The sequence below is a fragment of the Neopsephotus bourkii genome, unplaced genomic scaffold (assembly GCF_033783945.1).
Source record: "Neopsephotus bourkii isolate Nb327-2 ecotype Australia unplaced genomic scaffold, CSIRO-AGI_Nbou_v1 NB_991, whole genome shotgun sequence".
Lineage (NCBI taxonomy): Eukaryota > Metazoa > Chordata > Aves > Psittaciformes > Psittacidae > Neopsephotus > Neopsephotus bourkii.
The window spans coordinates 2,931,368-2,953,147 of NW_026901483.1; positions in this window are offsets into that span (position 1 = coordinate 2,931,368).

Here is a 21,780-nt window from a genome sequence, read left to right on the forward strand (position 1 = left end):
CTTAACATCCATGGAACTCTATTAACTATATGGTTGGAAAAATCTAGGACACACCAAATACTCTTTTCAGTTTTCCTACAGACAGGGGTTCCCCACTTTTATTATACAAGAATTCAAAGTAGTAATGTCATTAGCACAAAAATGCTTCAGTTGCCACCTAGAAGAGAATGGCATTGAACCGACTCCTCAGAGTATTAGGCAGTGTGTTAATACAATTATGTATCAATCGCTGGAGTGCCTTGAGATCACTGCATGAGTAACCAGAACAGTCAGCCAGTAATATGATTACAATCTGAGCTACAAGGCCATCTGACTATGCTTTAGATCCTTATCAGTGTATGCCCAGATTAACTGTAAGCACTATATGCAGAACAAGGTCATTTACCAGACAGTGTAGATATTAGGAACCTGACATAAGACTGCTCCCTGGTATCAAATAAAATAATAATAATTTTTAAAAGCTGCATTTTCTTACTGGAAGAACTGTTAATGTGTCGGAGGCTCGGCACCACATGAAATATGGACATATTACCACTTCCATTGCAGAACCTATCAACATGTAATAACACAAATTTTTCTATTTATTAGCAATTCAGAGACTTAATAATAAGTGTAATAAATCTATTTGCTATTCACGTTGGATGTGAACAGCGTCCAATGATGTAGTAGAATGGTTAGAAATGCACACGATGCTACAGTTAAGATCTTGCTAAATTTACAAAATGTTTTATTCTTACCTCTTTCAAAACTGTTTAAGTTCCTCTACAACAATGGTATGCAAGTAAGGGACTGCAACACCATACTCTAATCCTTGTCAAAAGGAAATTATCAGTTTGAAGAAACTTCAGTGTAGTAACAGCCAAACTAGGAAGTTACCTTAAAAATCAAAGCATATTGCCTTCCGTTAGGGAAGATGAAGCTACACTGGAGAAGGGAGCAAAGCATGCAGTAAAGAATTAAAAAGCATAACATTGATCGCGTTACCATCTTGCCTTTAGTTTATTCCACACATTCAAACCTACTAGTTTAGAAAGTCACTACTTACTTCCTCTCTTAGTTTCAGTTAGCACATACTCAGTATTCTGAAGCCATATCTGCTGGTGAAGTGGAGCACTGCTGCAATACCTGCCAGCTATCCCTAGAAAACACCTTTTATTTCCCCCTTGCCACTCCTCATTACCACTGGCCTGAGCAAAGCTTCACCCTCAGTATCATGTACTACAGTCAATTATTTCTGACACTATGGATGAGATCCATCCTATTCCACAGAGTCAGTCCCTGATAACCAGTAGTTACCTCAGTTACTTGCTTAACAGGAATGTAGTCAAAGAGTTAACAGCCATAATGTAACACCCTTTGAACTTTATTCCATATGGCTACTCCCACCATAACAGATGGTGTAGCTAGTTGTTTTCAGTTTACTCCTGATGTACTGTTTTCTGTCTTCTGTTAAAAAGACTGTGGCTAAACAGTAAAACTGACAGCTGTCCGTTCCTGTTGTCCTTTCTTTGCAGCTTGTTATCTACAAGCTCAAGGAGAACACTGTTGAAGGAGGAGACTGCTCATATGCTGCAGGCTCCCCGATTGCTGTTTTTTCTCCTTCCCACTCCTTTATTTGCAGTAGCTTCTCTTAGCTGAATAGGCTCTTTGCGGTCTGGGAAAGAAAAGTAGGAGACTGGAAAAAAGACACGACTTGCTTACAGCCGGAGCAGACCCAAAGCTAAGCTGCAGAAGTGATAAGGATGAAATAAGTAAATAAATCAGCTTGAAGAATTTCTGCACAGTTGTTTATCCCCCAGAGAAACCTTCATGTACGTAACCGTGCATATAGCTGGCTTCAGTGACCTTTCGTCTTGCCATTCCGCTTCCCTCCACTGCCAAGGTCACAGGTAACTATTTGTATTTGTGGTATCAAAAGTTCAGTTCCCATTTTTTAATAGTTAAAAAAAAAAAAAAGCAGCCATTTAGGTTTGTTACAGGTGGCTTTTTTAACATACCATCCACACATTTAAACTACCTCATTTTAACATTATTTGACATGAGGGTTAATTTCCCACATTTCTCTATTACGTTTCAGTATGTGTCTGACTGAATTACCACTACCTAAACTTACCTTGTCAAACACCTCAGCTCTGAGTAATGTGTTTGGTAGGCCATGGTTCTGAATGCTCACCTCAGTTCCACAAGCTTTCCAGTAATGGGGAAAAAACTAAACCAAACCCACCCAACCAATAGTGATAACAACAGAGAAACCCAACACAACTTTAACCTTTCCTTCAGTGGTCTGAAGCATAATAATCCTGGGAAGAGATTTATATGCAATGATAATAGGAGTTTAATTGTAAAATTTCTTCCTGAGAGCAGGATATTTAGCACTGTTTGCCATGCAATACACTTAGTGTAACATGAGCAGGAAATTCTAAGGAATCCAAAGGGAAAATTATAGAAGTGAGATGCACTGCTAGAAAACAACAGAAAAATCCTGTCTGGCATAACAACATTGAATTCTGGTCTCTAGTGTTCTCCTTGAAAATGTCTACACACATATTCAGAAACTTTATCTAAATATAATACTGAGTGAACATGAAAAATGAGGTGTTAAAACGGCTCCATTATGAAAGCAGCACACACACACAAAATTCTATGATGAGCTTTTCCCAAACTGCTGGGAGTTGAGTTGGTTGTTTATCCATCACAGATTTATGGCATGTTTTTGAAAGTTCATACAGTTTAATTATTAAGACGCAAATCTTATCAAGAGAACACTTCATTAATGATCTCACAGACCGACATTTTCTACGGTTACCAAATAAACTACTTATACATAGTTTCAGAGAGCTAGGCCGCTAGGTACCATTGTTTTTTCTTCTTCTCTGCTATATATTCTTATTAACTCCCCTAACAGCAAATCATATGGCTACAAGAGAAAATAAATCCCTGTCATTACTCTTCCATGTTAGCATCATCTCATTGGAAGACAAGGGGAAGTCTGGGCTGCTGAGAGAAGATCAGGGAAGAAAACAAAGCACTAGACAAATCTCTGCTGCAAACCAGTTGGCATACAGCTCATTCTGCCCCTAGCTCCAAGGTTCACTTTGTCCCTAGCTTTAAGGTTGAAGATGAACAAATACTTCTACAACACTAATATCAAATAGAACCAGGTTTGTGTCTCTGCAAAAGCCAGCACCCAAACTTAAAACTTTATTTTCAATTGTCCGGGGTTTCGTTTTTTAAGTGAACCTCTTCAGTTTTGTCTAAAACTTCATTACAAGCTTATGATGAAAAACAGCTCTGAATTTGAGCTGTACAAAAATGCCTTTCATAATATTATGATTTGAACAATACTGTTGTAGTTTCACTCTTCATGCTACTTTATTAATTAGCTCTTTCATGAATACGTCAAAAGAGAGGATGCGCTTGTCTTTTCCCCCCACACCCAACTGCACGTACTGAAGAGTCCTCCAAATATGACAAATGTAAAACAAAGTCTCAAATTCCTGTTTGCTCCACACAAAGATAAATTAAGATGTTTGTGTTAGGGAAGTAATGACATTTATTTAAGGATTGATTTGTACTCATTTAACTGCATAGCTATCATGTTTTTAAACAACACCAAGATAGTGATGTCCATGCCTTTAGCACTGGGTCAACGCGCACTGTTAGCATGCAACATCTTAATAAATCCCAAGTTAAACATCCCATATTCTATCTCACATGACAGTAAAAATACAACATCAAGAACCACATAGATGCTTGACTAAATTTCACTTGCATTTCGTAACTTCAGCCAAAGTTATGGCTTCCCCAAATAATTTAGTTCCAGCTAGACTGTGTGCCTCAGGAAAGACTGTACATGATTTCAATCTCTTCATGACTCCTCCTCCATAAAGATGAGGGTCGTATTTAACTCTAGACATTCTCAGTCACTTCCTTCTCTGACTTAGAAAAGGCATTCTTGCTGCCAAATATCACAGTAACATGGCAGTGCGCAAGAGCTGTCATCAATTTTCAGATTGTACTTGGATAACAGATACAGGCATATTTCATGCAGATTACAGGACAGGGAGGTCTTCACTGGATTTTCACTACGATCTGTTCTATAAAACAGAGATGAGCCTAGAAAGCAGGGCAACCCTCCCCTCAGTCATTTATATAAGATAATGACAACAACACGCATTAATGTACAATGTAAAAAGACATCTTTTGGGATTATTTCAGCCCCTGTTCAATTAAGTCATTGGCTTTCGTTTCTTAGTAAGACCCATTTAAAAATCATCCAAATGCCAACATCAAAACGAAGAAAGAATTATGTACTGCTAAATTATAAAACAATCTGCTTAATGGAGAAAAATCAATTCTGCAGGCAAGGTGAAATCTGTGCAAATGCCTATTTGGCAAGAAATAACCATTATTCAGTCTTTTAAATATTTCTCAGGGAAACTTCAATTTATATACCTTCTATTTACTTGAATTCATGGCATTCAGGCTGCAGACAAATGACCTCTATAGCACCTTATAGCACTATACTATATGTATACTGTATGTATCTTGATGGCACTTTCTCAGTAGGGTAAGCAAGGGTGTATTTCCTACCTGGAAAGTAGTAGCAAGGGATCACCCTCATAGCTCCCAAGACATGTGCAGATGCTCCACTCCCATGCTTTACCAAACACTGCATTACACACATGACACTGCTGTGAGCACTTCTATCTTTAACTGCTTTTACAGTTACAATGACAGCATCTTCTCTGTGAAATCTGAGTTTTCAAAGACAAGTTTATCCTCGACTGTAACCATGCTCCAAGTTGTTCACAGTTCCAACATTAGCCACATCAGAGAACATTACAGTATGTTGTGACTATATATATATATATAAAAGCTTCCAATACTACTTTAGGTCTAAAACATACTTCCTGCCTGACAAAGTTCTGTGCAGATTAGGTCACCTGGAATCATTTACAGCACTAAAGAAATGAGTAGAGCTGGAAAGGCCTGTTTTTCTGATGCTGCCACCATTACAGGCATCATTGGTGCTTCTTTTAGACCTCACTTAACCATTTCAAAGCCTCTTATTCAGGTAGAGGATCCGTTTGATACTTGTACTTTGACAACTCTTAAATCTTCCAATTATAGTAATTCGATATTTTGTACTAATTCTTATAATGTATGAAAACTCCATATATCAATTTGGTTTAGGTTATTCCCTAGGTTGATCATTAGATTTGCACCATATCTGAACAGGGAATTTCTTCCACTGAACACTCCATTTTCACTCTAAGGCATAAGACATCAGTGAAGAAGTTCATGCTGCATTTGCTACAGGGGCACAGAGAATTCTAGTCCAAGCTAGAGGCCACTAAGCACTGCAAAACTTGCTGCTGCTATTCTAGACTGTCTAGGTTAAATCCATCATTTCTGTACTACATCAATATGTAGCATAAAACATAATCTAACTTTTGAACCTGTATTAGCCTCTACATTTTCCAAGATACCCTATGAGTTAATCAAGAATGACCAGCCAGAAACACACTCACTGCCTGTTCCACAAAATGACAATTTTCCCATCAGAAAAAAATGATACCCTGACTTTGTTTTGATTCTACTTGCAACATCAAATATGGAGTACATAGAGTTCAGCATATGCACTGGATACTGACCTAGCTGGATGCAGACACATTTGTAATTTTTGTAGAGGCTGAAGAATAAGTATGCTGAAGTGAATCAGTCATTGTCAGAAATACTCCAGTTACTTACTATGTGCAATGCATACTATCACTGGGAAGGTTATGTTTCCTTGGCAACTCTCAAATACTGTCCCTGAAGACTTTCTAGTCAATAATAATTTTAGTCCTTGAAAGTTTATTTTCTATAGTAACTTTCTGATTAGTTTAATCCTACCTCCAGTTTGTGTTTTTAATTGATTATTGTCAGGTAGCTGAGCATTTTTACGAAGGAAAGGTTTCAACCTATACCTTAGTTTTCTTCAGAGATTTAAAGCAATGCATCTGAAGAAATGAGAGATGTCAATGAGAAAGAACACTTACAAGGAATCTACCCTATCTTTCACAATAGAAGTCTAGAATCAAACTGAATTAAGGTGAACACTGAAATTACATGGCAAACACTAAATCTCAGTTATGTGTTGTTTCTCAGGTAACTACTACAGTAAGAACATGAAAAACATTTGCAGTTTTATTATGGAAATAAGGACAAAGATTGCAAACACTAAGCTAGAATGAAAAAGCCCAGTTTTAAATTCAGCTGGCCCCAAAATAGTATTAAACACCCCTAAGGCCACTATAGATCACATACCACTGAAAATAAAGATTTTGTTCTGAATTAAAAATTCCATGTCATGGTTTAAGCCCAGCTTGTAACTCAGAACCACACAGCTGCTTGCTCACTTCCCCCCCTTCCTCCCCCTGCTCCCAGAGGGATGGGGAGGAGAATCAAAAGAACGTAACTCCCACGGGTTGAGACAAGAACAGTTTAGTAACTAAGGTATAACACAAACCACTGCTGCTACCACCAATAGTAGTAATGATAAGGGAAATAACAAGGCAAGAGAAATACGATCACTCACCTCCTGACGACCAATACCCAGCCCGACCCAAGCAGAGGCCTTAGCCCTTCCAGGTAACTGCCCCCAGTTTATATATTGTGCATGACGTGCTGTGGTATGGAATACCTCTTTGGTCAGTTTGGGTCAGGTGTCCTGTCTCTGCTTCCTCCTGGCTCCCCCTCCTCCCTAGCTGAGCATGAGACTCACAAAGTCCTTGGTCAGAGTAAACATTACTGAGCAGCAACTAAAAACATCGGTGTTATCAGCGCTGTTCTCAGGCTGAAAGTCAAAAATGAAGCAGTGCACCAGCTACTAAGAAGAAGAAAAATGACTGCTACTGCTGAACCCAGAACTTAGTGAAGTAGGAATAGCTATGTAAACTATTACATGGTTAGCATCCTACTAATTTAAGAATACACCAGTGCCATCACTTTGAAATCCAATAGCTTCACACTTTGAAGCTATCAGTACAGCCAGCAGCCAGGCTCCATCACAAGACTTCTCACTCCACTGGGACTTGCTTTTCCTCCTCTAGTTTGAAGCATCACTCTCATGCTATTAGTAAGTAGCTGGACCGTTTTTAATACCTCTCATAACTTGTGCCTCTACATGGCACTTACCTTGGACGGCACAGAGTGCAATTGCCTTGTTTCCTTTTTAAGTTTAATGACAGAGATTAAAGGGTCCACAGGCACTAGTTCTTCACACTGAGCACCACACATCTTCCCCATGGATCATCATCTTCAGAAACTTGATCTTAATTTGCTGATTCAAGATTTTCCTGCCTCTATATTACAGTGGCCTTGAGCACTGCTGCCATCCCTGCATGCACTTATCCCTTCAGTTAAGACTACTATACCTCAATTTGTGTCACACCTCACCAGTTAATAGTTTCCTTTCTTCAGCATCTTTACAAGGCTACCCAGGTAAAAGCCAGATCTTATGACTTGACTTTCCTGCTTACTTAAGGGTTGATTTTTGCAAGCATTCACTACCTCCTAAAGTGCACCTTTACCCTATCTTGCTACAGCTGTAGCAGCCTTCACAGCTCTTCACCTGTGCCTCCAAAACACCATCCCAGACACTGCCTTTTACATAACCTCCAGAGAAGTTTACATGCTGAAGCTGACACAACCCTGCTGCCATTTCATCTTCAGTATCAGTGCATTGCAAATAATACCAAGATCTTTGAATACGTAATTATGATATTTCTAGAAAATAATGTGAATCTGAGAGAAAAGCAATATTTTTCTTCACAAGAACTCTTCCAGGACTTACTGAAAATGAGAGCATTTCTATGATGTTTTAATTTTCTGAGGGTGTAATTTATTATGCCATTTCTCCTATATCATGCTAATAGAAAACAGCTTCCTCACACTTCCCAGTGAGAGTTTCAGTGCTTGATGAGAAACAAAAGACCTCATAGAAGGTTACACAAACTTGGGAAGTAATAGAAATTATAAGAATGACAGGTTTTGATTTCTAATAACTCAACATGAAGGTGAACTACAGAAGAGTCATCAGGAGAATATACTGACAATATATATCCTCTTATGTAGGATAAAGTCAGTATCCAGTAAAAAATACATCTATTTACAGAGATATTAATATTTTCTACTGAGAAGTGGCAGATATAGCAGAAGGGAAAAGCACAGTAATATTATCAATACTTGTTACAATGAGAAATCTACTGAGGAGTTCCAAAAATCAGGCCTGTTTAATTAATGCAAAATACTCAAACTCCCTTCACCTTGCTATATGAAGATTGTAGATTTACATAAGTTGCTCTTTGGCTGGTGTCTAATGGCAAACCAAGTTCAAAATTACTCCTAATGTATTACTTTCCTTTGTCAACTGATGATTTTTAAACTATCCTAATATTCAATTCAATGGTCCCGCTGTCACGCAACTTTACTTTGCTCCTCAGTGGCAACACTTCAGGCAGGGTTGGTTTTTGGTTTTCAGTTGGTGGGATGGTTGGATGGTTTGGGGGATTTTTTAAACATTACCCCAAGAATAAAAAAAAGAGCCATTCATTTTGAAACTGGGATCTGCTGATCTATCAGTAAATGCCTATACAGTGCTCAAAAGTACAGAAACAGGCAAAGGCCTTAAGATTAAACACCAAGAAAAAATATTATGTGAAATGATGTCACTATTTCAATGTGCCTTGTGCTTCTTACAATGCAAATACCATTGAAGTGCACTAATAATTGTTGACTATTAAGAAATATTGAGGGGGACACATTTGGAATGATGTGACTCAGTCAAAGAAATGAGTTGGGTTCATTTATAAGAGCAATTTGTAATAGGTAAAACCACTAGAAGGCAGTCCAGTTACTGTCTTCAGAGATGGTATTTTTCCTCACAACTAAAGCTTTGCTGTAGAACAAATCTCAACCAGAAAACGGTTTATGGGAAAAGGAAGTCAATTGGTTTTGTAAGCTATAAAGGTCAAAATACTTCTGTGAAATATTCCCTTTGGAAAGCTTGGAAACAACCTTTTTCTCCACAATTTTATGACAGCTGGTAAAGCCGGAAGACACATGCTTTTATGTATTGCCTAAATAAAAAAGACTGATCTGACTTATTAACACTGATTCTCTCAATATGAGAGCAAGAGTTTCCAGCATTTTTATGAAGTTATACATTAGCAGTATCTGCTTTTAGATAAGCAATATTTCGCCTAAACATCTGTTTGCAGGATCAGTTAAAGGATTTTGAAACTATGCTGCCAAATTTATTATCTTACATGGAAACTATTTTTCAGTCCATTGAGAATGATTATCTGCAGCTTTTAAGGCTACAGAAATAAAAACAAGCAGTAAGGTCTGGCAGAAGTCATGCCTGTAATTATCTGATTCATAAACCTGGGAAGTTCAGTTCCTTATATTTTGAAAGAGATTTGAGAGTCTTCTTTCCCATACATTTTAAGACTTCAAAACCAGGGAAGAGACTATACTATGTTCTGATGATAGGATCATAAATTCATTGTAGTAGATTAAATTCAAAAAGACGAAAGAAAGTATATAAAATAACACAGACATGTACAAAAAATAGCCCAGGAAAAACACGTACAGCAAAAATCCATGCAGCTTCCAGAACAGATGACAAAAAGGCATAGCAGGGATAAGTAAGAAAATCTATAATTTACTAGAAATCTCTTAAGAAGGTGAGTCTATTAAATCCCACTCACATTCTCCACATACAATAAGGAAACCTAGAATAGCAAGATCCTCCCATTTATATAGTAGTCCTTGCTCTAGACAGAGGAGTGACACTAGAGAAGCAACACTTCCAACCAATGTGTCAATGAAGTTACTTTACGAATGAATCCTTGAATTCTACTTGTGGACTCAAGAACACTTGAGAAGCATGGGCATGCTGGTTACAGTTAACATGTTATTGGAAGAGATGTATGTATGCAAGAGTATTGGCCTAGAAGGTAGAAAGGTGTTCAGGCATTCATCGATATCACATTAAGTTCTTTGTGCAGTCAGCTAAGCTCCCTGCAGAGTACAGGCCAGACTTGCAAGAATCCCAGGAAAAGGCATTAGGCAGACTTGTCTTACCCAATGCTTTTAAGCTCCCTGTCAGCATTCAGAGAGAATACTAGAATGCTGTGCACAGAAAGGCTGCTTGGCTTAAAATACACAGTAAACAGGAACTGGAATGTTATTAATAGCTTCAAAAATAGAAGCTGTTAGACAGTTATGCTATTTGTGTTCCTTACAGATAACCTCACTTTCTCACTATCACAGATAATACTAATACAGTATTCTCATTAAAGTGCTTCCCATTCCTCCCCACCCAAGGAAGTTTTTCTACTTCTTTAACATAATCCAGGTACATACCACTGTGATAACAATAAGAACTCCAGTTATTTTATTAGAAATGGAACACTAGAAAGCACTGGGACAAGAAAAATCTAAATAAAGAGAAGGTTAGAATTTCTAGAGCACAGAAATCAAAGCACATGGCATTACAGACTCCACTCCTCTTTAGGGAGGTAGCAGGGCACATGGCTTCCTTCAGCCTAAAAAACCTGAACAGTGGGGAAACAAAAAAAGACTCCACACAGTGCTTTTTAATCCCTCTCTCCTGTTAGATCTGTGTCCCACTGTGCTCTCTACTCCAGACAGGCACATCCCACACCTGAACTCTCTACTCACCAGCTTGTCAGAGTCTCCTTGCCAGGACATGCAAATTTTGTTCTGTTAAACAAGGTACAACCTCCCTCTCCTCCTCAGCTGGCTCAGTCATGACCTCCAGCATACACACAACACAATGTGAACTAAAAGATTTCATCCTTGTTAGACTATAGCAGCTCTTTCAAAGATTACAGGCAACCACTAGAAGCTCTACCACAGAAGTTCCACTATTGATTATCTCCTGGAGCTACTCTCAAGGCAAAACCCCTGTTCTCAGAAGATGAGCCCCGTGCTGCAACTCCTCTCATAACAGTTTAACTACTTTCCTATGTTACTTTTAAGAATTTCCTGCCCTCTAACTGCTAGCAGAGATCAAGTATTAAGTTAAAATCAATGTTACTTTTCCACCATTTCTCTGCTTTCCTTAGAGAGTGCCAAGCATCACTGCACAAGCCACATGCAACACTCAGATCATTTTGCACTTTGGCAGCCAGCAGATCTTCATGCACAGCTTAACATTAAATGGGATTAATAACATATGAGACTGTCACTTGATGGTACAAGGAAAGAGATTAAGCTATGCCAGAAAAGAAGAGAGGAATTAATTTACCAGCCTCAAGAGTTAAGGGCTTATTTACCTGATCAAAAGATAAACTGGCACATGTGTTGGTGACTGCAGGCAATCCCAAAACTCTCATTAGTTAGTTCAAAAGTTCTATCCAGAGAGCAGTCTCGTTGCTGCTTCCACTGCCCAGGTCATAAAAAGCCAAGAAGAGCCAAACAGGGCTTTAGGAAATACATACCTGTTTTTCATGCTGCATAAGATAAGGGAAGTAACTATGTTGCACTTTAATGCTGAAGTAGAAAACTTAAGATTCCACCTTCGATGATTCTGATGGGATGAAAAACAAAGCTACAGAAAACAAGCAGAACTGGCTGGCTGGCACCAAAGGTCCCCAAACAGAACAATTACATCAAATAAAACACCTGCCTTCCTACCTGTGAGGAGGAAGGGGTTCTAGACAATGAATTATTCTTAGAAAGAGTAATAAAGAAACTGAAGTTTTTAGCAGGAATTTTCAACTGTGCAGTAAATAATCCCTCACTTGAATAGCTCCACAGCACAGAAGTTCAGACCATCCTTAATGGAAGTCAGCATTGGCAGACTGCTGATTATTTGACTGGGACAAGTCAAAGTAACCCGTAATGCTCCCATTTTCTAACAAGATTCAGCAAAGCAAACACCAAAATCTCCCTGAATAAAATAAAAAGAGAAGGCCACATTTTGACGACAGACCTTAAAAGACATTTCTCTAGCCCAAATGAGAAACTAAGTGAACTGAAGAACCTTTGCTGAACTCTCATCACACAATAAAATAAGTCTTTGAACAAAGACATTTCCTAACCATAATAAGAAATATAATAAAAGCTGCCCTCCACAATGGAATTGCTGGTTCACCACCAGCCCCTGAGTGCCCTTCTACTTCACAGCAAGAGAGTGAATTATTTCCCTCTTCTACTCTTAATGAAAATAGGTTTCTATGAGTATTGGAGCACTACTAGAAAAAGTCAAGATGGGGGAGTTTGTTTGGTTTGGTTTTACTTTACCTAATACATCTAAGCAATAAACTGATGAATTCATCTTTCTGTGTTTTTTCCCAAATGCATAATATTACAGCCCACTGTGTTTTCATCACACTAAACATTACAAACATGTCTTGCAGATGTCATACGATTAGCTTAGAGACTTCAGTGTGATACTGCTCAGCCTGGTGTTAGATATTACCTACCACAGAGACTTCAGCATTGGAGTTTTGGGATCCACTGCTGTGCATGCTCATTTGTACAAAAGCGCTCACCCAACCACTATTGGTATATGTTTCTCAAATTACTTCAAGAAATTAGAGCCAACCCAAGAGACAGAAAAGGGATAATGATAGAACAAAATGATAAAATCAAAGTATTGAGGAAAATTGAGACAAAATACAGTGATTTAACCCAATTACAGCGCGATATCTCAAGTGTGAAATTCCTAGAAAAACTCCTTAGGATAGAAAGGCAGATAAGGCTCCTGGTCTTTGAATCATAACATGCCAAGACAGCTCCTTAATCTTGCAGCCTATCTATAGTAAAATTCTGCAGTTCTACAGACCTAAGTTATTTCTTATTTTCCTTTCCTATCTAATGCTAATGTATAGACCGAGTAACAGACTCTCAGCCAAAATTAAGTTTTCCAGTTATTCTTATTTCAGTGCCTACCATTTCTGAGAATCTCAGCAAGGCTCATCAGGGAAGGGTTAGACAATTTTACACCATCATGCCTCCTATCCAACTCCTATCATGCCTCTAAAGAGGAGATGAAAGCGTTAAGCATTGCTTCTGTTCTCTCTTCACACATGCTAACTGTAGCCAATGTTTTGTGTCCAAACAGATGCTTTCCTTGCTTCAACAAAAATGATTTTTAAAAATACAATATGTTATTGATGTGGATGTATTCACTCATTAGCCACATTAGACACCAAGTGCTACTTAATGCAGGTAACTGAGGACATGTTACAGTAAGCTGAACTAAAACCAGTACAAAGACAGTTACTGTACTAATAATTTGCCCAGGTAGAATAAAAATCATTAAATTACCTCATAGTACCAAAGCTTGTGCAGCAACTCACTCACTTACTAGAACTGAACTGGCAAATACAACTCCCACTTTTGGACCCTTCCCTGTGAACAGAATGCAAACACAATTCCATCGCAATTCCACAGGATCTCGCTGTTCTTTGGCATTAAATTCTGAACATTTCTCCGAAAACCCATGAGATCCCAATCCTGCAGAACTTCAGCAGATTATTTTCACACTGAAGACAGGCTTGTCCATACCAATCAGAAGATTTCCGGACTCCAAAGCTGAAGGAAAGTCTTGACACTTGCTGTAAAATTTTGGTAGACATTAGAATTACGTTATCGATACAAATCACATAAAAAACCCCAAACTTGTATTTTTCCAGGATAAAATCCACTAACAAATTCATGAATACTTTAGGAAAGCCTCCAAAATTGTATCTATAGATCAGAAGCACCTTTAACAATTACAATTTCCAGATATAACTCAAGTGTTGTTAGCCAAATTTTAAAAGGCCATGTAGTTTTTATGCAAACAAAGTGCACAATTTCCCCTGCACATTTCAAGTTCAGTTTTGGCATTCTCGATTACATGTTCCTCATAGAGACATCTAATGCTTAGTTATAGCTATGCTAATTTGACAAGAACTTTAGTTAAAAAACCCTCACTTCACCATTAAGGAGGTGAAATAATAACATTTCTGCAACTGGAAGTAATTTGTTCTTAAGTTTACTATAGCTAATTTCTAGACACAGGGAAACTTCCTTTTACACAGTTCCTTCACTTACTTTTTTATATTTATAAAGATAAGTTCAGCATTATTTTAGAAACTACAAGGACTATGTGTAATTGGGCCTTACAGACACTTGTGCCATCTTGTACAGCCACAGAGAGAAGTAGCATTTATCTGCTTTTAATGTCAACCAAAGGGGCATCCTCAAGAATAGTTAAATAAGCACCTGAGCAGAGTGCAGGAAGCATGCCTGTATGGATAGAGCATAAAAGTGTAACAGCTATTTCAGATGCAAGATTTCCTGATAATTGCTTATAAATTAAACTATTAAACTTCCAACAAGCAAAGCTACCCCTACCCTTATGACAAGTACTTTAGCAATTCCTCATCACACCAAGCAGAATGAGTATGCAATGCAGCATTACACCTCCAGGGACTGAGAGAAAACAGGGGGATTACAAATGTCTTGCAATAAGGAACTAAATCTAATCTACACAATTTGGCAGAAAATATAGAAATAACTCAAGCTGGGACATTCAGTTCACCAACTGAACTGAAATATAAATTATAATATAATTAGATAATCTAAATTACTTGTAACATTTATTCACAGAATAGGTTTTGCTAACACTTGTTTTCCTAAACCTTCAGCTACTTACTTTAAGTACACAGTTTGAAGCCTGATTATTTTACAGCCTTATGGCAGCTGAACATCAGAGGACAAGTAGTTAAATGCCGCCACAATACTGCACTAGTTCCAGACAATTAAAAAGGACAACTTGACAATCCACTAACAGATGCACGCATGTACATCCATGCGTGCACTAGCAATATATCCTCATACAGTTCATTTTAAATTCTCACTGTTTCCTGCAAAAACAGTCACAGTGTAAGGCTGCTACTGTATCATTAAGCAGCCATACAAATGCACAGAACAAAGCCTGGCTCCAAACCAACCACCCATAAGTCAATAAATAATCACAGAATCGTTTTGCCTTCTGATGTCTTCCCTCTCCTATAAAGATCTTTATTTAAACTGAAAGCAAAACCAGGTCTTGATATTTACTACCAAATGCACTTTAATGAACTTTAGTAACCCAATCTGTCAGAGGCAAGATGTATTATCACATACTAAATTGCAACGCTCTTGTCACCCAATTTTAGACTTAAAATTGTGCGTGTGGGGAAAATTTACATTAAGTCACTTCAAAGCAGACACCATCACCATTTCCAACCTCAAGCTGTGTCCAATAATGCCATATTATGCCTTATTCTTCTATGTCTCGAGTAGTAACACAAAAATCAGTTAAAATACGTTCCCAGAAGCCAGTGTTACTTCAGGTTGGAAAGCATTTAGAATTCACATGCCTGCATTACCCTTTCCTTCTATTCATTATTGTCCTATTTCTACAAATATTCTTCACACACCTTGCTAACTGTCTCCTCATTTCCATCTTCCTTACTGATGCCACAGCTAGGAATTGAAGCATAGAATTTGTCATCCAGATGGTGACAGAATCATTTCTTCAAAAATAAACAGAAGAACTCTGCCTTCCAAGGTTATTACTTCTATCAGTTCTTATTTCAAAGAGAGTAGGGAGAAAAGGGGGTGGGAAAGTAAGCTCACTACATGCTGTAATGCTGCGTAGAAAGTAAAGGGAGACAGGGGGATATTTAAAAAGATATGCTGGTACAAGAAGTGTATCTTATGATATTAACCTTTTCTGAGAAGGTATATAAGGGAAGGAAATACATTTCCTGTATTCGTATTACATGGCTTGAAAACTCAACCTCAGAATTATCAGGAATTTTTATCATGAAACACTGGAGAGAGTTTGAAAAGTATCTACAGCACAAGGATTTATAATCAGGTAATTCCTCTGTAAAAACAGTTCTGATAAAACAAATTATCATCAGTTCATCATCCTATAATCCTTGTGTCTCATGGGCTGCCTTTCTTAAAAAGAAAATTTGACCCAATTCCCTGTAATTATTATTAATTAATGGAATTAACTAATCCATAACCAATAAACACCTTTGTTTTGTAGGAATTTGAACCATCAACCATAAAATCTCTTGAAGTTCACGCCCTATGAAAGTGATTTGTTAATTTCTTTAGAGACCATGCCTCTATATATTCCCTGAGATGCATTTAATATTTCTTACAGCATGTTTATTTACACCCCACAAATGATTCTGTTCTTCGTCCTTTTTGATCTCTTTGTCAGTAATTAATACTGAACTGCAATATCACCTTTTGTGACCATAATCTGTTGCCAAGGATACTAGGAATATAATTATGATTTTATTGTATATTAACTGAAAGACTTTATTGAGAGTGCAATTCAGATTCATCTAGTGTAAATGGCACCTACATACCTCCTTTCAGCAAGATATTGTGAAGCATTATGAAAATTATATACCCAACACTCCTGTGACTTAAACTCTGTTTCTATTATATGGACATGGAACCTAGAGCACAAAGCCTCTGAAGGTCAAAACCTCGACTAGAAATGAAATTCAAGTGTCAGCCTACTTCTGGCTGCTTACTCCAAGGAGGCAGCAATGTGCATATTTGCTAATGACAGCCTTCCACTAGAAATTCTTACTTTGTGTGACTTCAGCTATACAGATACATACTGTAATATCCCCAATGCTATAGCTATTCCATCTGACTGAGCAGAAGCACCACTCTAACATAGGTTTTGTCATTCCTCATCAGCATGGTGCAGCTGCTACCTTTCTTGCCAAAACTGACAGCCCTCAGGAGGAAACATCATTTAATTAGCACAGGTTACACTCCAAAAAGCACAGAACATGAAAGATAACTAAGCCAGCGCACCTAGAATTAAATTGTTGTAATTGTAGAGATAAGAAAAATGCTAGGGAGACTCAAATAGACAGAAGCCCACCACATGACATACTCATCTCCCTAGCAATTCCCAGCAATGTTATCATGTTGAATGTGCACTCCCAACACCAGAGCAATCAACCTTCTGCCTGTTACTACAGGGTAACAGCTGCACAACGAGAGCACAGTGGATCCACTTGAACAAATAGTACAGTCCTGACTGTAGACCTTCAGTCTCTATGGATCTCAGGGGAGCTAACCTGAGAAGCCTCCCAGTAGCTATGGCCAATTTAACATAAGAACTTACACTTCTAAAGGGAAGAAAAGGTCTCTCAGCAAGCTGTTCATCTCTAGCTACAAAGACCAAGAACCTGCAACATGACACAAGAGGCAAAAATAGCATCATTTGAGGAAAGAAGAAACTGTGGTGCAAACATAGAAGTCTCTTAATCACTTGAAAGATCACCCTGTGATATGCAAGTGCTTTGACAGCATGGAGCTCTCATACACAACACAGTCCTAAACTGTACTGAACATCTTTGGATGCTGATGATAATTAGGACATTACCATCACTGGTAACTCATTCAGTAGAGAATACACTACAGTCAAAAGCTTGTTGTTGTCTTAGATACTGGAACTGACCACAAAACTTGTGGGGGTTTTGCATCAACTCACATGATGAGATTTATACACAAGTTCTCGCCTGAAATTAAAGGAGCATTTAAGTTCTTGAAGTTGAGTGGAAAGATAAATCCATTTTAAATATTAGTCAAAAGCTATATGGTTCATGGGTTCTACACTGAATACGATTCTTCCTTGAAAAAGGACTTCATTGTACACACTTTGTAATGTCCTACAAATACTTTGCATTATTGTTACTAGTAGACACGAGTTAGCTCTAAATATCCGTGAACTTACCCTTTCCCAAAACTGCCCGATGTAATTTTAGTCGCTTCACAACATGAAAGCGTTTTGTGATGCAGGTGATTCAATTCATTATGTGCAAGAGACTGGGAAGACGATTCTCTAACGTCAGTCCTAAGTATAGGCTGTTCTTTTTAACCTGTTTTTGTTGCTTGTTTCACCAGTTAATGAAATTTCCTCTCTGTGTGTCGGCCAGTAGAGGGAAGCATCGCATTCCCAAACCTGACAAAGCACACCGTTACAGTAATGCACCAGCACAAGTTGGAATGTCTTAGGATTTAGCTAAAAAAAAAAAAAAACACCAAAAAGTCCTTCCCCAGTTAAGCTTTTTAAAGCCATCAGTTACTTGCACTGGAGAGCATCGATGCTGAAACTGCCACAGAAAGCTGCAGCTCTCTCATGAGATGATGTTTGCTTTCGGAGCCTTTTGAAGTACTGCTTCATGAGGAAGGATAAGGCAGAATTCTGTGAGGGGGAGTTTAATTTTGCCATGAATACTTTATTGGGACTCAGAGCTTGGTTTGTGGTTGGTTATTTCTCCCCAGCATGTTATAAAATTCAGTTCTTGCCTGGTTACAGTGGCAGTTAAGCATTTGGTGAAACAAATCTCTAACATAAAGGCTTTCTTGTTTTCATCTTAATTACGCTTCCAATTTCCAAGGTGAAGGCATACAAATTCCTTTAAAATAAACTGAAGCAGTAAATTCTGCTCAGAAATCATGTGAAGGTAAGAATTAATAAGTATGTCCCACCAACACACTTTTTATAAAGCAATACCTGACATTTAACCCTGAATAAAAATTGTATTACTACTATATTTTCATAGCAGTGCCTGAACAGCTTATTGACTGTTCAATAGCAGCTGTGGTGTTAATATAAGCAGAACTACTTGAGAAGTATATCTGGCCAGGAATACTCATTTCAGCTTGTTATTGCCTGCCTTAATTTACCACCAGAAGCTGCTAAGTAATTTGAAGGTAAAGTTCTGCCTTTTGTACTTAACACACTCATTTTGGGATATTTAGCTTCCTCTCTTGGTGCTTCAAAGCTATTAGTCACAGAATCACTGCATTTTGCAGCAAATTAACGGCTAGGCTTGACTTAGTATCATTCCCATATTGAACATGACCATGCCATAAGCCTATCATACCTACAAAAAAGCAAAACAATTCAAGAACAGAAGACAAATCAAGACTGATGTCATACTTTTGAAAGACAAATCTGTTCTTTTCTTTTTTTTTTTTTTCTTCCAAAATAAGTTTCAAAAAGTTTTACTTTTCCAGGAATCTCAAAGACCAGTATTTGCTATATAGTTATGGAGCATTATGAAGGGGAAAAAAGAACAACCTTAACAGATTTAAGTCTTAAAGCCCCTCTCGTAACCCACTGCAACTTCAAACTTTCATTCTGTATTCATTCCTCTATTTAACATCAGCATTCTCTGCAGTGTCGTGTTTGGGAACACTGGAGAAATTACTGTTGAAGTTGCTACAGCTTTCTCCTCTTCAACCTACTCCACTGCCAGCTTTGTTTGCTTTTTCCTTCAAATAAAACAGCAGCTGTGCAATCTGCCTCTCACAACAGAATAAACACGTACATATCCTCCTTCTCCGGGGCTCAGAAACAGAAAGGGGAAACAAAGTTAGCTCCAATTTTCTCTAGCCTTATTTCTAGCTGACTTCACATAACAGGTGAGTTTTTCTTCATTACTCCTTTACTACTCTGCTAATAGTCAAAAAAAAAAAGCATTTTTAGGGGCCATACTGTCACAACTTGCTGCAAACCTGCAATAACAAACAAGACCTGGGTAACTGAATCACAGTTTAGTGACATTACAAGTCCAAATGCAATTCCGTTTTGGACTGTGATGAAGAGCATTCTCTGCTGAGCATGACCACTTAAGCTAGAATTGTTTCTGGTACACATGGAAGCTTAAATGCTCTATTTTTTTTTTTATTTTTTACTTTTGAGATCTAAAAATCTTATGTCCCCATAATTTCTTCTCCTACAGTTATTGCATATTCATTTGTTAGCTTATATCTGACAGAAACAGAAAATAGACTTAAATTAATAAAAGCCTAGCATTCAATATGAAAAATTTTTTACTAGTTCCGAGACCATTTCATAAATATTCTCCAAAAAACTTCCAGTAACAGAGCTTATGAATGGCAGTAAGTCAGAGAAAGCACTGATTAAGGGATGATTTAGTCCTTCCTTATTCTTTCCCTGAACATGCTCAACCAAGTTACTGGACTCATGCCTCTATATCAGTGTATTTATTAAATAGGGATTTGTTGTAGTGCTGAGCTGCAGACAACACTAGAGTTCAGTGTAGCTATGCCTTAACCTTTGCAGCCTGTAAAGCAAGCACATTATTTTCAGACAGGCTTATTGATTTTAGATAAGGGCTAACCAATTTCTCATTACAATATTGCTTTAGTAACTTTCTATGAACTTGATGCTTTAAACTGAGAATAGAGGGAGAAGTCCTCCTATGAGGAAAAGGAGAGAGAGTAGGGTTTTCCTGACATCCAGCCCTTCTAACATGGAATTTGGCTGGTAATCCTCAGCCTGTCATTGACTAGGAACATCCAACTTCTATTTCTATGAATATGCATCTATTTTCAACTGCTTAGCAATGAATTTACCAACAGTTGTCACACTAGTTGAATGTACATGATCAGCTTTGGTCCCATTCTCTTTCATTTTATTGTCAGTACTTGGATTTTAAATAACGCTAGCATCCCATGCAAACTGCTTGTTTGTTTTTAACAGCAGTTTCCCCCAAGAGTTCTAATGGGCTATTTGTTCTAATTGCCCAAGGAAGAAAAGCTGTATTTCAAAAAAATCAAAGGGATATACGTATCCGAGGATGTTCTATTCCCCAGTGATCACATTTAATCTATTCATCCATTTATTTAGCATCAACACTACTCCCACCCCAAACCTTCAAGCATTGTAACCTCAAGGGTCTGCTATCTCTTCTCATGCATCACTACAAGTGACATCCTTGAAACTACTTTAAAGATTGCACTCAGCTCCTACACCACTAGGCAGACTCTGAAGTAGAGTTATAAGAATCTGGGCAATAGCAAACAGCTATTTTTGGTGGTATCTAGGGTAAGAATAACTCCGCACAGACCTAACTCATGATACTCCATAAAGAAACTACTACATCAGCTATTTGTTGCACAAGATGCTTACATTATTTGGCTTCACTTAATTTCTTGTTTTATTTTGTCCACAGTAATGCAATGAAGTAATGCAATCCAAGTACATCTTGCTCTCCATCCTACTATCTTACACATTACAATGTACATGGCTCTGGAAGCAATGGGAAAAAGATTTTGTATATTACCTCTGTTAATATGAGTGTTTTCAAGTACATTCTGAGGAACATGTTAAGTTAAATTCAACAATAGCTCTGTGGATGGTTTTCTTTTATGAGGATGTATTGCTTTCCAGTGATGACCGAGTCACACCTCAGAAGAAAAATAGATACAAATCCTAGACACTTAAGTTCAGCAATTGAAAGCCTAAGCCTTTAATGTGCCTCCCTTTCTGGAAGGGAAAAAAAAGAAGTTAGTTCCTCTTGTCTGGACAAAACACATTGTTTTTCTTAACTGTGATTAATACATCAGAAAGCTTAAGTGGGAAAGCTTCAAAGCAATTTATCTTTACCATGTGTAGAACTTGAGCTCCAAGTAAACCATATTATTACTTAAGGCTACTTAAGAGAGCTTCTGTTGAACTAAAGAACTGTTACACTAACAGACACCAGTATGTGGATGTTTCTGTGTATTTCTGCTGATTTTTTGTGGCATTTTCAAGTCAGAGAAAAAAAGCACAATCACAATAAGCATTCTCAACAGGTAGCCACAGATCGCTTGGAGCCCAGCAAGGCCACATAGCTATGATTGCATTAGAATCATAGAATC